We start from the raw sequence: 12663 nt of genomic DNA on the forward strand, positions 1-12663 counted from the left end.
AGCTACTGGCCACGTACCGACCATATATTCCCAGGGTAGCTCTTAGCTTGTGGGTGCTGTTTTCTCTGTGAGGCGTGCATTTCCCGAGTGCTGCCTGGGTGCAGAAGTGAGACAAGAATAGACCCTGTCTTCCAAACTGCACCCTGATGTTGCTATCTACAGCCTGAAAATTACATGGTAATTCATCTTGGAATTATTCGGTAACTTGAAGGATAATTACGAGGTAACCTGCAAGAACCTGCCCTTGCTACTGCATGGGCAAAACCTCCATGACATTTGCTATGTAATTAAAGAGCAAGTCCCTGGTTAGCTGTGCCCTAGGAAATAAAGGGATACCTGAAGTTTGATTAAGAAGAATGCAGACTGACTGTTCAGTATATTTAAGAAATACATTATGTGTGTGTCATGCTTCTTGTTCTTGGGCCGAATCCAAACCATTCCTACCCTCTCCTCTGAAGGCACCTTGCTCGCTGCCAGAGAAAAATCTAGGTCTTCCTCAGCTGCATCTCTGAAGAGCTGAAACAGCCTTGAGTGAATGGTAAAAGGGAATCACAGACACACCTATAGCTCATTACCAGGGAGGTCCCTCACACTACCTCCACCCCAGACGAGCTGAGGTGATGGAAAATAGTAGTTATGTTCAAAAGAGATCCTCCCACTATTAAGTCTCCTGTATTAAGTCATTTTCATGAGTCCTTAATTTTATATCTTAGTCCCATAAAATGTGGGACAATCTGTCTATCTGGCTACAAGTCTCAGTAGCTCCCCTTTGCCCCCTCCACCTCCCACCCCCCATTCACAGGGAGTTTCCACCCCCCCCTGCTGGTTTTCACCAGAGCGCAGAAAGGTCAAATACGCCCACATGCTGAGTGCGCGTGACCTCTGCTCGCTGCTCAAGCACATCCACGTACACCTGGTTGTTCGAGAGATAACAATGGTTCACAGAAGTGGTTGCTAATAAGATTAATGTACATACAATTGGGGTTCTGCTGTATGCGCCAGAATCCCATTGACTTATATGACTGTCCTGAATAGGGATGTTTTCCTGGGTCAGGGGCCTGAGCCTGAGCCATGCACAGGAGCATGAATGTGCTCACATGGCCTCTTGAGGCTCTTCTTCACTAGGAAATGTGCTGGTGTTTAAGTTCTTATTTTAATCCTCAAGCTAGCAGCCATGATGGTCCCCATAGAGAAGGACAAGTTGTGTTCAGCATCATGCTGTCCAGTTATGGGTGTGCCCCACCGGGAGCAGTGTTTACACACACACGAGCATCAGTGCTGATATCTTTCTCAACCAGGAGAGCATGGGGCTAGTTCTTTAAAGGTATTTAGGCACCTAACTCCCACTGGAAGGCCATAAATATCTTTAACATGTTGCCGTAGGGACCTGATCCAAACCATTCTAAACTCAATGGGAGTCTTTCCCACAAGGGACAATTTTAGTGGTCACAGGCCCTAGCCGAAATCAAGGGCGGATTGTGCTAGCTGATGCACACACACATAGCGAGACAGAACGTGCCCCAAAGAGCTTACAATTGAAATAGATAAGCTAGCAAATGCGATGTGCCCCGGCCAATGGAGCACTGGCTTGGGCCTTCTAGCAATGGTTCTGCCACTGACCTCCAGTGTGACCTTGGGCAGGTCCCTTTGCCTCCTGTAGCTCTTTCCCTTTGTCTGTCTTGTCTATGTAGACTGTGACGGGATTGGGACTCACCACCACGGCGCCTCCCGCTGGTCACTCTGGGAATTAGCTCAGTCCATGGGGAGCGCCCTCTGCTGGTAGTGTCCCATCCATCTCTTGTCCTCCGTTGGCATCTGGACCCGCGTTGCTCTCCACTTGACAGTGTCCTTCTTCAGGCCACTGACCCTCCAGCAGTGCCCACTAGTCCATCCTCACCCCCTTCAGAGAGGTGAAGGTTAGCAACAGTCCTTGCACCTGCCTCAGTGGCCAACCACAACCCCCAAAGTCTAGCCCCTTGTCTCAAGGGTCGGTTGCAATTTGTCTCGGCCACTACATGGCCAGGTGCAATACTGCTCTGAGTGGGGTGCTGGTCTCCTGCTCTGGAGACAGACCTTCCCCCATGAAGGTCTGGGACAGACTGCCTGCTGCTCTTCTGGGCAGCCTTTATATAAGGTCTAGCCTAGCCCTGATTGGCTGGCTCTAATCTCGGCCCTGATTGGCTCTCAGTAGGCCCTTCCCTGATTGGCTGCCGGTCTGCACAGCCGCTCTGGCCTACTCTAGCCCCCTCTTGCATGGGGGTGGGGCAGCCGCCCCACCACAGACTGTCAGGGCAGGTGTTGCGTCTTCCTATATTTGGACAGCACCCAGCACAATAGGCCTCTGATCTGAGCCTGGGCCTCTAATATATTTACCACAATATAAAAACTAAAGGATGAAAGGGGAAAATGATTTGTCTAAGGTCAGAACCAGGTTTCCATGCCTTGCGCCCTCTCCATTGCATGGCACTCCCTCTTTATTATGTCTCAGCAGTGCCCACTGCAGCTGTCTACTTCTTAATTGTTTAATTCAAAATCAGAACATTTCTTTGTAGCCAAAATAATCTTGCCAGTGAGTAACATAAAAATAAAAATTCCTCCCACTCCAACCAGTCCCTGCCCCTACAGTTAAAACCACCCTGGTCCTGCTGCATTTACAAGTGCTGGGGAAAATGTGAGCTGTGCAACAAGCCCTGAGGTTTATCAGATTCAGATTATTTTGATCTGTAGGGTGCAAACCTCAGACCACAGCAGGTCAAGGGATGGCATTTTCCACCATTTTTTTTTAATTAACATTTTTTGTTTTGTTGGAAATTTTACATGGAATTTTTATTTTTTTCAGTGAACCAAACTGAACATTTTCCAGTTGTAGTTCGCCCACCCCAAACCCTGTTTCTCTTTTTTTTCCACAGCAGGAGGAGGGAGGGAGAGAAAAATAGGAAAAAAATCAAAAACCTGAAAAGAGGAGAAAAAAACATTAATTTGACCCAAAAGGCCATTTTTCATCTACAAAATGTTTCAGTGAAATGTTTTCAGCCGGGTCTATGGTGAAGTTATAGAGCCCTCCCAGACAGCCCCCGGCCAGCAGCCCCCATCACACTGACATGGCACGACTGGGCTCCACTCCTCTAAAGGTGGTTCCTTGTACAGCGTTCACTGGATCTGAATAGGGGCAAAGACTGATGAATGTGCCCTTGCCCACAATCTCACTCTCCCATCCCCACCCTTCACCTTTCCTCTCTGTGGCCGGAGTGCAGCACATAACGCTTGGTAAATACCTGGGTGGGACGTGCTGGAGAGTGTTTGCTGATGTGCCAGTTGATACTAAATGCCGTGTTCAGGAATCAAAAGCAAACTAAACCCAGAGGAGCAGCGTTAGTGCAAACAGCAGGGAGGAGGGTCGGAGGAGGGCATGCTGGGTAAGGGGTGCAGTTGACTTGGTGGGAGGAGGGAGAGCTTTAAATGCTCATTTCAGGGTACATGGCTCATTCAGAGTGTGGCTATCTGGCCCTCCATGCAACAGTGACAGCCTATTGTGTTACTAACGGTTACCCTGATGTAAAATGCTGTCACGGCCCCTCTCCTGCAGGGTGTGGCTGTGAGCACCAGGGGACCAGTCCCCTGAGGTCTGGCAGCGACTGTGCACCACAAGTTCAGATGCTCTCAGCCCTGGGCTACACCAGCTCTAGCCCTCGGTGGGTGCCCTCTCAGAAGCACAGATTGCAAGTAGGGAACCCCGGATTATTTTACCAGGGCTGACAGAGATAAAGGCTGCAAATATCACAGCCACAATAGCTTTAAACTGTTACAATAAAGATGAAAGCAACAGTTCAACCACAGACCTCTAGGCTCCCTGCTACCCGGTCTTCCCACCCGTAGCCAGCTCCCGGCCATCCCTCCACAGCCGGCTCCCAGGCTGCTGCTCGGCCTTCCCACCCGTAGCCAACTCCCAGCCATCCCTCCACAGCCAGCTCCTAGGTTCCTTCCTCCAATTTGCTGCTCCTATTCTCACGCAGCATCTGGCTGCTTCTTGAACCTGAGCTCAGAATATGTTTCACTTTCCTGTACTTTAAAGTTTTTGGAGCCATATGTCAGCTTGATCCCTTCCCTCCAGCTCAGTTGAGATGGGGGTAGGTACAGCACAGCGCTGTGTTATTAATATACTGTGCAGCAAGCACTGCCACACAAAAAGTAACTTGGTAGCCCCCTGCAACTTCATAGCAGCCTCCAGTCTCCACACCAAGACTGTTCAGAATATCACAGCTGCAGCAGGATTAGAACTCAGTTCTGCTCCAAAAAGCCCAGATCCTGCTTACAGAGCATCTGTTAGATGAGCAGTATGGGGTCTAAGATCTACAGTTGAGCATTTCTGATTCTACTCACCAGACAGAAGTGGTGTAAAGACACACTAGGAAGTTTTCAGAGTATTTTATATGCTTTTCAGAAGAGTGAAAATGAGGGAATTGTGCACTGGTGTGTGGTGGGGTGTTCACCCCACACCAGCCCCTGGAGGGGCCAGTTAACTGCAGAGGCTGCACCTGGAGGAGGAGCCAGGGAGCAATGAGGACTAATCAGAGGATGACACTCACCTGGACAGGAACAGGCAGGGCTTGTATAAAGCCAGGGAGCTGAGGGCAGAAGGTGGCTACAGGGAGGATCCCTGCAGTCACTCTCTCAGGCTAGGGAGAGAAGGCAGCTTGGTCTGGAGGGATGGGCATACCCAGAGGAGGGTGGAGAAGGAGCCTGATAGAGGCAACATAGAAAGCGGTCCAGGGAAATGGCATCAAGGTGTAGGACAGTGCAGACCTTAGCCACTGGTTGTAGGGTTCCTGGCCTGGAACCCAGAGAAGACAGTGGGCCTGGGTTTCCCTACCAGCCACTGGGGAAGTGGCACCATTGAGGTCCAATGAATTGGAAGATTGCCTGGCATGGCTGGTAGAGAGAGACTTTGGTACACACCCCATCCCTCTCCCCCCACCCTCTGGAAGGGGAAAAAGTACAGTGGCCTGGCTGGAGGGCCAAGACACAAAGAGGGAGCCATGGAGTCCTGAGAGATGGAGTGAGCATCCGCAGGAAGGGGTGTCAGACTGGCAGAGTTAATCCCCAGCCGCAAGGAGGCACTCTAGTGGTGAGCGCCCCGTGCCAATGTGGGGTTTTTTTAAGGGAATTTTGTGTTGGAGAAAGGTGCCAGACGAAGAGCTCCGAAGACCACAGTCTTCGATCCTACAAAGAGTTGTAGCATTGTACATCCCTTCTAGGGTGACCAGATGTCCTGATTTTATAGGGATAGTCCCACCCTTGCTGTCTGGTCACCCTCGTTCCTGCCCCCATTATCCTGCCAATGCATCTCAAGCCTGGCCTGGAAGCACGCTGTGGAGATGACAGTTCATATTTCATAGCCATTCAATTCCTGGCCTCCCTGCTGAATCTGCCAATTAGCTCCAGTGGGGGCTGGCTAGGTGCTGTTGACGTCTGTCCGTTGGCAATTGGAGCAAGACTTAGCTAACAAAAGATGCTGCAAAGCTTTCAGATGGGAACAACTTTCAGCTGCTGGAAGACAGGGATGGATTTGAACTGGGAGTCTGGCAATGAGGCGTTCTCTGGCAAACTGCCCATCCCCTGAGTCACAGCTAGGGCTTAACTGAAACATGAGTGGTGCCTAGGCCCTCTGCACCGGGATGAATTTCACCCTTAGGGTACGTCTATACTTACCTCCGGGTCCGGCGGTAAGCAATCGATCTTCTGGGTTCGATTTATCGCATCTTGTCTAGACACAATAAATCGATCCCGGATCGATCCCGGAAGTGCTCACCGTCGACGCCAGTACTCCTGCTCCGCGAGAGGAGTACGCGGAGTCGATGGGGGAGCCTGCCTGCCGCGTGTGGACGCGTGGTAAGTTCGAACTAAGGTACTTCGACTTCAGCTACGTTATTCACGTATTCAGTGTTTCCAGGCCCAAGAAGGTACATCAGATAACCAAACTGGCAGATATTTGGAATCATTTCTTTGCCGGTTGGGTGGGAATCACTAAGCCTAGATTCCTTATCAGAAGCACTTGGGCTCTGAAACATAATCCACATTCTGACACATGCCTTTTAGCTTCAGCTTTAAGACACCATTCCTAGGTGTGAACTGTTTGCATTCTGCAGGCACTCCTCTGGTGACTGTCTATGCACAGGGCTTTGCAAAGCAATCCACGCCACACTGAAACCTGTCATTGGGACGAGGCTAGATCTCTGCAAGGATTACGAGAAGGGGGTGATTTTTGCTTTTCCACAGGAAACAGAACATTTCCAATTAAACAAATATTCACCAAGGCATCTTGGGATGGAATTGGTGATAGGTTGTGTTAATTGTTGGGCCAAATCCTTAATCAGTTCCTACTTGTTTTATATGCAGTCCTTAGTCAAGCTAATTCCAGTTGAGTCAATGGGAATGTTGATTTAATTAAAGCCTAAGCAATGACCTTAGGAGTGGGGCTGTTGTTATTTGATATGTGTATGGCACCGTAACTTTGCATGATGATTAAAAAAAGACACAGTCCCTTCCTTAAAGTCTGTGCATTAGAGAAACGTAGCAGAATATATATAACTGAGAAAAGAAGAGCTAGGGAAGAGGTTAAAACTAATAAAGATGATGATTTATTTGTATTGCAGTAGTGCCTAGAGGCCTTAGCCCTACTGTGCTAGGTGCTGTACAAACATGTATCAGAGACAACATCAATGTAAGAGACAACAGATTGAATACAACAAACTGATGGGGGAACCCAAGAGATCAAGAGAGGATTGTGATTTAGCACGAGAAGCAGCAGGGTTTATTGTCTTACTAAGGAATTCTGTATAGTCTGGTATTTGTTGAACAAGAAATGAGGCAGGGCACGAGGGAGGAGTAAGGAGTACAGGGGTGGAGGTCAGTGTGCAGAAGAATCATTTTGAGGTGGGATGTGAAGGAGGAGAATGAGGGTCATAAAGAAGCACGTCTAGGGCTAATATAAAGTCAATATAGGGGTCAGAACCAGCTTCCTCCATAAGTCCAGTAAGCAGTGCAAGGGTACAGTAGTTCTCCACCTTCTCCGTGCTGGAATCCCCTCCCATCTAGCCAAGACGGAGTGAGGATCTCTGTCTGATTTAGTAGTATAGGAAGGCCAGTGTGCCTGTGACCCCCTGACTTCTCTTCATGTCCCCATGGGTTGTGACCCCCAAGCTGAGAACCCTGGCAGTAGCACTCTCCAGGGCGTGTTCTCAGGTACATTCTGTATCACAGGACAGCACTCACCCTGCAGTGCATTATTGCTTTTGTACGGTTCTTCTTCCCATCTGACAATCTTTGCCCTTATACACAGGCATATTGCAAAAGAGAATGTGACAGGGCTACAGGAAATGAGGGCTCCATTTCACAGAGGGGCACTCGAAGGACCATGGGACTAAGTGACTTGCCCAGCCCTGCACAGTGAATAGTAGAGCCAGGAACCAAGCTCTGGAATCCGGCCGGTTCTAAGCCCCGACACTCTGACCGCTAGCCGACACTCTGTCTTCAAGAGGAACAAGTAGTGATAACGTGTCTCTTACTCAACAACACACCTGATCCCTGCTCAACAATGTAGTGCAAGTCCCTGAAGTCTATTGTGTCAGTGTAACACATCACACAGTAAAGCCCACAATTATGGTATCCTTATTCTAGCCATGGTATCAGGTTGCACAGAACAGGCCAGCAACCCCAGCCCTTGTTAGGTAAGATAACTGGGTTTCCTTCTGCACAGAGACGGCGATCCAGTAAGAACCCAGTCTGTGGGCTATGGGTGTCTGTACTCAGACTTGTTTATGAAAAGCCCCAGGAGCCCCAGGGAGCAGAAGTGAAACCGCAATTAGAAAATCACAATGGCATGCTCCGATATTGTGTCTAGCATAACGGCACGTTGATCTATGTTAACCCGCCCCGTGACGTGCACTGGCAACTTCCTGTCGCCGCAGGCAGCCAGAGGCACCCTCCAGCTCTTGTTAATCTAGCACCTGTAACTGAAACCGCCTCTGCTTGCTGGGGAAGACGTTGTTGACAAGGAAGCCAACCCAACAGCCAGGCCTTTTTCTTCAAAGTGCTTCAATTCCTGGCAGGCCCAGTCTGACAGGAGGCCATAAATGGAGGTGGTATTTGGAAAGGTCAGGAGCAGCTTAGCAAACAGCTCAGAGAACACAGGAAGAGAAAGCAAATCTCTCTGGAATTTCTGGATGCTGCACATAATGGTGGCACTGACGTCTGACTGCAGCTTGGCTGGGGGAGGCGGATGGGAGGAAGGTGACTCAGGTGAAATTCCATCATGCTGTGGGGAAGTGCCTCACACTCCATACTTGGAGATGTTATCTGAGCTGAGCGGTGACACCACCATGGCCATTAGGTAAAGCTTCTATGTTTCCTTTCCTTCTCCACACCAGCCAGATCCTTTGGCGCAGGCCTCTTACCTTTAGGAACATAATACCATTGCTTCCCCCACTTCTGGCACCAATCCAGATATCTCAGTGACTACATGTTATTTTCAGAAAGCTCAACTAATCTTCCTTTCTGTCTCCCTCTTCATGGACCTCTGAGTCTCATTTTTCTTAATGGCGGGCACTCTGGTCCAGTGAGTAGAGTACCTCACTAGTCATGAGGGGACTTGCTGTGTTACCTGGGGATAGTCAATCCCCAATCGGTGCCCCCTGATTCCCCATCTGTGAATGGGAATGTATATCGTACCTTTAGATCCCTATGAATTCTTCCTGTCTGCAGAGGCAGCAGCCATATTGTTCTCAGAGCTGAAGCAGCCTGTTACAGAGGAGTTGCATGCACTGTGCGCTCCCCAAGAGACTTTACTTTTGTTCTTTCTTGTTTTGCTTTTTTCCTTATTTGAAAATAGGAGTAGTTCAAATTGAAAGGAGATGGTGGCTCTGTGAGTACAGACAGTGATGACAACTCCCATCACCTCCTGCTTTTGCTGCTGTACCGCAAAAAACAGCCTGGCTCTTTGTATTTTGTCACTGTCACTTCCAGTGCTAGAGGGAAACAGCAAATGCAGAAATGTTCAGGGGAAGTGAAAAATATCCAGACTGGTTGGGGTGTCAATGGCTGAAATTATTTGATTGTATATAAACAAACGCTTAGGAACCTCAGAGGAGGCTTGTGTCAGGGCCAGCTGGAGTTTGGGTGAAGGTGTCTGTAGGGCTCTTGTTTAATCTGGAGGGGCTTGCGATGGAAACACTGATCTGTTGCATGGTATCACCATCCCAGGAAGTACCACCTCCAAAAGGCAGGATTACTGGGAATAGTTTCATGGGGCCAGCAAATCAGCATCTCCCATATAGCACCATGCATCGCTCTGGCCTCCGAGGGCGACACACCCAGGAAGGAAGTGCAGATGCCATCGTGGGTACAGGAGGGAAGGTATGAGCATGACTATCTGAATGTTGCACTTCATTCACAGGGGATTGTGAGTCCATCACCTCCACCATGTCTGGTAAGCAGAGGTTCTACTCTGGTCTTCCTGCCTTTCAGGCTGGTCCACACACAGCTGCCAAGACCTTCTTCACTCCTGCTGCTCTGAGCAGAACTCTTCCTTTCCTGAATTTTCTCCTTTTTGATGGTCAGGCTAAGGCCAGAGCTTATGTGGGATTTGAGTAGCGCTAGACCTGTGCACTGGGGTGAATTTAACCCTTTGTGCATAGCTGAATCACCTCTCCTGTTTCTTCAGCAGATCCAAAGCAACTGTCCTCACGGGCTTTATTATCTGGCTTCCGGCAGCCACCGCCAGCTGCTCTGACTATGAGGACTGAAAATCATAGAATCATAGAATATCAGGGTTGAAAGAGACCTCAGGAGGTATCTAGTCCAACCCCCTGCTCAAAGCAGGACCAACCCCAACTAAATCATCCCAGCCAGGGCTTTGTCAAGCCAGGCCTTAAAAACCTCTTAAGGATGGAGATTCCACCACCTCTCTAGAAAGCAACAGAGAGTCCTGTGGCACCTTTAAGACTAACAGATGTATTGGAGCATAAGCTTTCGTGGGTGAATGCCCACTTCGTCGGATGCATGTAAAGTGGGCATTCACCCACGAAAGCTTATATGCTCTAATACATCTGTTAGTCTTAAAGGTGCCACTGGACTCTCTGTTGCTTTTTACAGATCCAGACTAACACAGCTACCCCTCTGATACTTGACACCTCTCTAGGTAACTCATTCCAGTGCTTCACCACCCTCCCGGTGAAAAAGTTTTTCCTAATATCCAACCTAGACCTCCCCCACTGCAACTTGAGACCACTGCTCCTTGTTCTGTCATTTGCCACCACTGAGAACAGCCGAGCTCCATCCTCTTTGGAACCCCCCTTCAGGTAGTTGAAGGCTGCTATCAAATCCCCCTTCATTCTTCTCTTCTGCAGAATAAATAAGGCCAGTTCCCTCAGCCTGTCCTGAGGGGAAAATGCCTGAGGGGAAATGAGTTCGGAGAGAAGAGAGCAGGACAGCACTTCTAGCCGGGAATGCAAAGCTGGGATGTGAGCACTAGAACAGAAACAGCCGCGCACAATCACGTCAGTGCTTTGGAGTGTGGATGTGAGTGTCCATGTGTGTGAGAAACTCGTTTTGGAGAGCTATTATTGAGGCAAATCACTGCAGTGAGATTCAGATAAAGAGACAGTGCGGAAAACTGACAGTCATAAGTGGCAGGCACAATGGCAGTTCCAGCAGCTTGGAGGAAAAAATGACCCAAATGCTGACTGCCCATGCCTCAGAGCATCACCCCATGGTGCGCTGGGCTCAGGGGGCGGATATGCCATGGCTCGGCCACAGGGTATAGTGTTGTACAATTTGTCAGGTGTATCACTGGGGTGATGCGGTTCCCTTTTCCTCAAGCCACCGCCAGGGCCTGGATACCAGACCCAATGGATCCTCAGCCTCAGGGAAAGGAGCTGGTGATTAAGGTGCTAGCTCAGACCTTAGAAGAGCTGCGTTCAGTTTCTGGGTCTGCCACAGACTTCCTGCGTCCCCTTGGGCAAGACACTTAGGATCAGATGGTCAACACTATTTGGTGCCTAACTCCCATTGAGATCAATGGACTTTGAGGGTCTGAGCCTTAGCACTTAGTGGAGATAAGGGGATTTCTCTGCCTCACAATGGGTTGTGAGCCTACATACACTCAAGGTTGTGAGACACTCTGATACTTTGGTGTGGGGGCTGTATAAGCACAAAATAGATGGTCCAATTCACCATGGCCCATTCCTATCCTCTTATAGAACCTTGTCTGCACACAGAAGTTATACTGATTTAACAAAATGGGTGCCCACTCGCTGTGGGAACACTTATATTGGTGTCAAACTACTTAGCTCAGTGTAGCTTGCACCTGTAGATCCACCAATGCAAGCTATACTGATATAAACCGGGTTTAAGTTGAACTGAGTGTCCACACAAGAATTTCCTCTGGGTCTAACTAAATTGGTTCAAAACCCCACAATTTGTTAAACAATTTCAAGTGTGTGTGTGGAGCGGACCTCAGCGTGCAAACAGGATAAGAAGCTGACTCTTTTTTGCTGGACTTGCCCACTCAATACCACAGTCCAACTCAAAGAACCAGATACACAGTTTCCTTTGTGGATAGAAACTAGGCTGGGTAGCTCTGATCTGTATTTGTGTGCACACAATCACTGAGGGCTTGTTTACATACATTCAGCAGCTGGCTAATAGATGGTTTTGCATATTGCTGCCTCGCCCTAGTTGGCAGGATCATATCCAGTTCTGTGCTTTCCCTTTAAAAACCATAAATCATGCTTCAAAACAAAATCACCTTAAAGGAATTAATTGAGCACAGAGGCTGTTGTGCCAGAAATCACACCAACTCTTGAGGCTGATAGGTACTCAAGGCATGTCAGCCCAAGTTCAGATGCATGTTTGTCCCTATGCAATAGCACCACCTGATGGAACAGCTTCAAAACCCTGGTGGCACGCATGCAGAAGGCCCTGAGATTTACCCAGAGCAGGTAAAGAGTGTAAAGCAGTGTCCGAACTGAATTGAGAGGCAGTTGCTAAAAGCAGAGGGTGGGGCAGAAGCCCACTAGATTGTGGTGTAATTATCAGAGAGGAACAGGAAATGGAGAGAAAAGCAACTTGCACAGAGCAAGAAATACACGGAAAGAAAGCAGAATGGAACTATGTGCAATGAACAAGAAAAGAGACCTTGGATTATACCCATGCAAGAAAGTGTGGCCTGTGACCTCCATTGCTTTGTAATTGCAGGGTGAGGAAATATGACTCAGCAAAATATTTTATTTCTGGTGAATTCAAACAACAAACTATCTCTATGCACCTAAGAAGGGGAGATCAGGAACAAGCAAACAGCAGAGTCAGGTATATGGTGCTTTTTTTTTAAATAATAAGAACATTAATACTGTGCCCATCTCTATTATCCAGCATTTGTACATAAAGACAGACAGGCATAAAATTCACAGCGAAACCCAAGAGATGAGTCCAAAGGGTATAAATTGGCACAACTCCATTGATTTGCGTAGGTCTATGCTCAGAGATTATAAGGCCAGAAGAAACGATTATGATCATCTAGCCAGACCTCCTGTAGGCCATGGGACTTCCCTGAATTAATTCCTGTTTGAATTAGAGCAGATCTTTTAGAAAAATATCCAATCTTGATTT

The 12663-nt window shown here is 48.5% G+C and overlaps 1 long non-coding RNA gene across 1 annotated transcript in view; it reads left to right on the forward strand.

Moving 5' to 3' along the window:
• Positions 1 to 12068: 12068 nt before the first annotated feature.
• Positions 12069 to 12663, forward strand: part of LOC117868322 — a 29463-nt gene continuing 28868 nt past the window's right edge. Inside the window, exon 1 of the long non-coding RNA XR_004643605.1 lies at positions 12069 to 12363. This is a non-coding gene — a long non-coding RNA (uncharacterized LOC117868322). The remainder of the gene's footprint in view (positions 12364 to 12663) is intronic.

This window comes from Trachemys scripta, chromosome 20, assembly GCF_013100865.1.
Source record: "Trachemys scripta elegans isolate TJP31775 chromosome 20, CAS_Tse_1.0, whole genome shotgun sequence".
Classification (NCBI taxonomy): Eukaryota; Metazoa; Chordata; order Testudines; family Emydidae; genus Trachemys; species Trachemys scripta.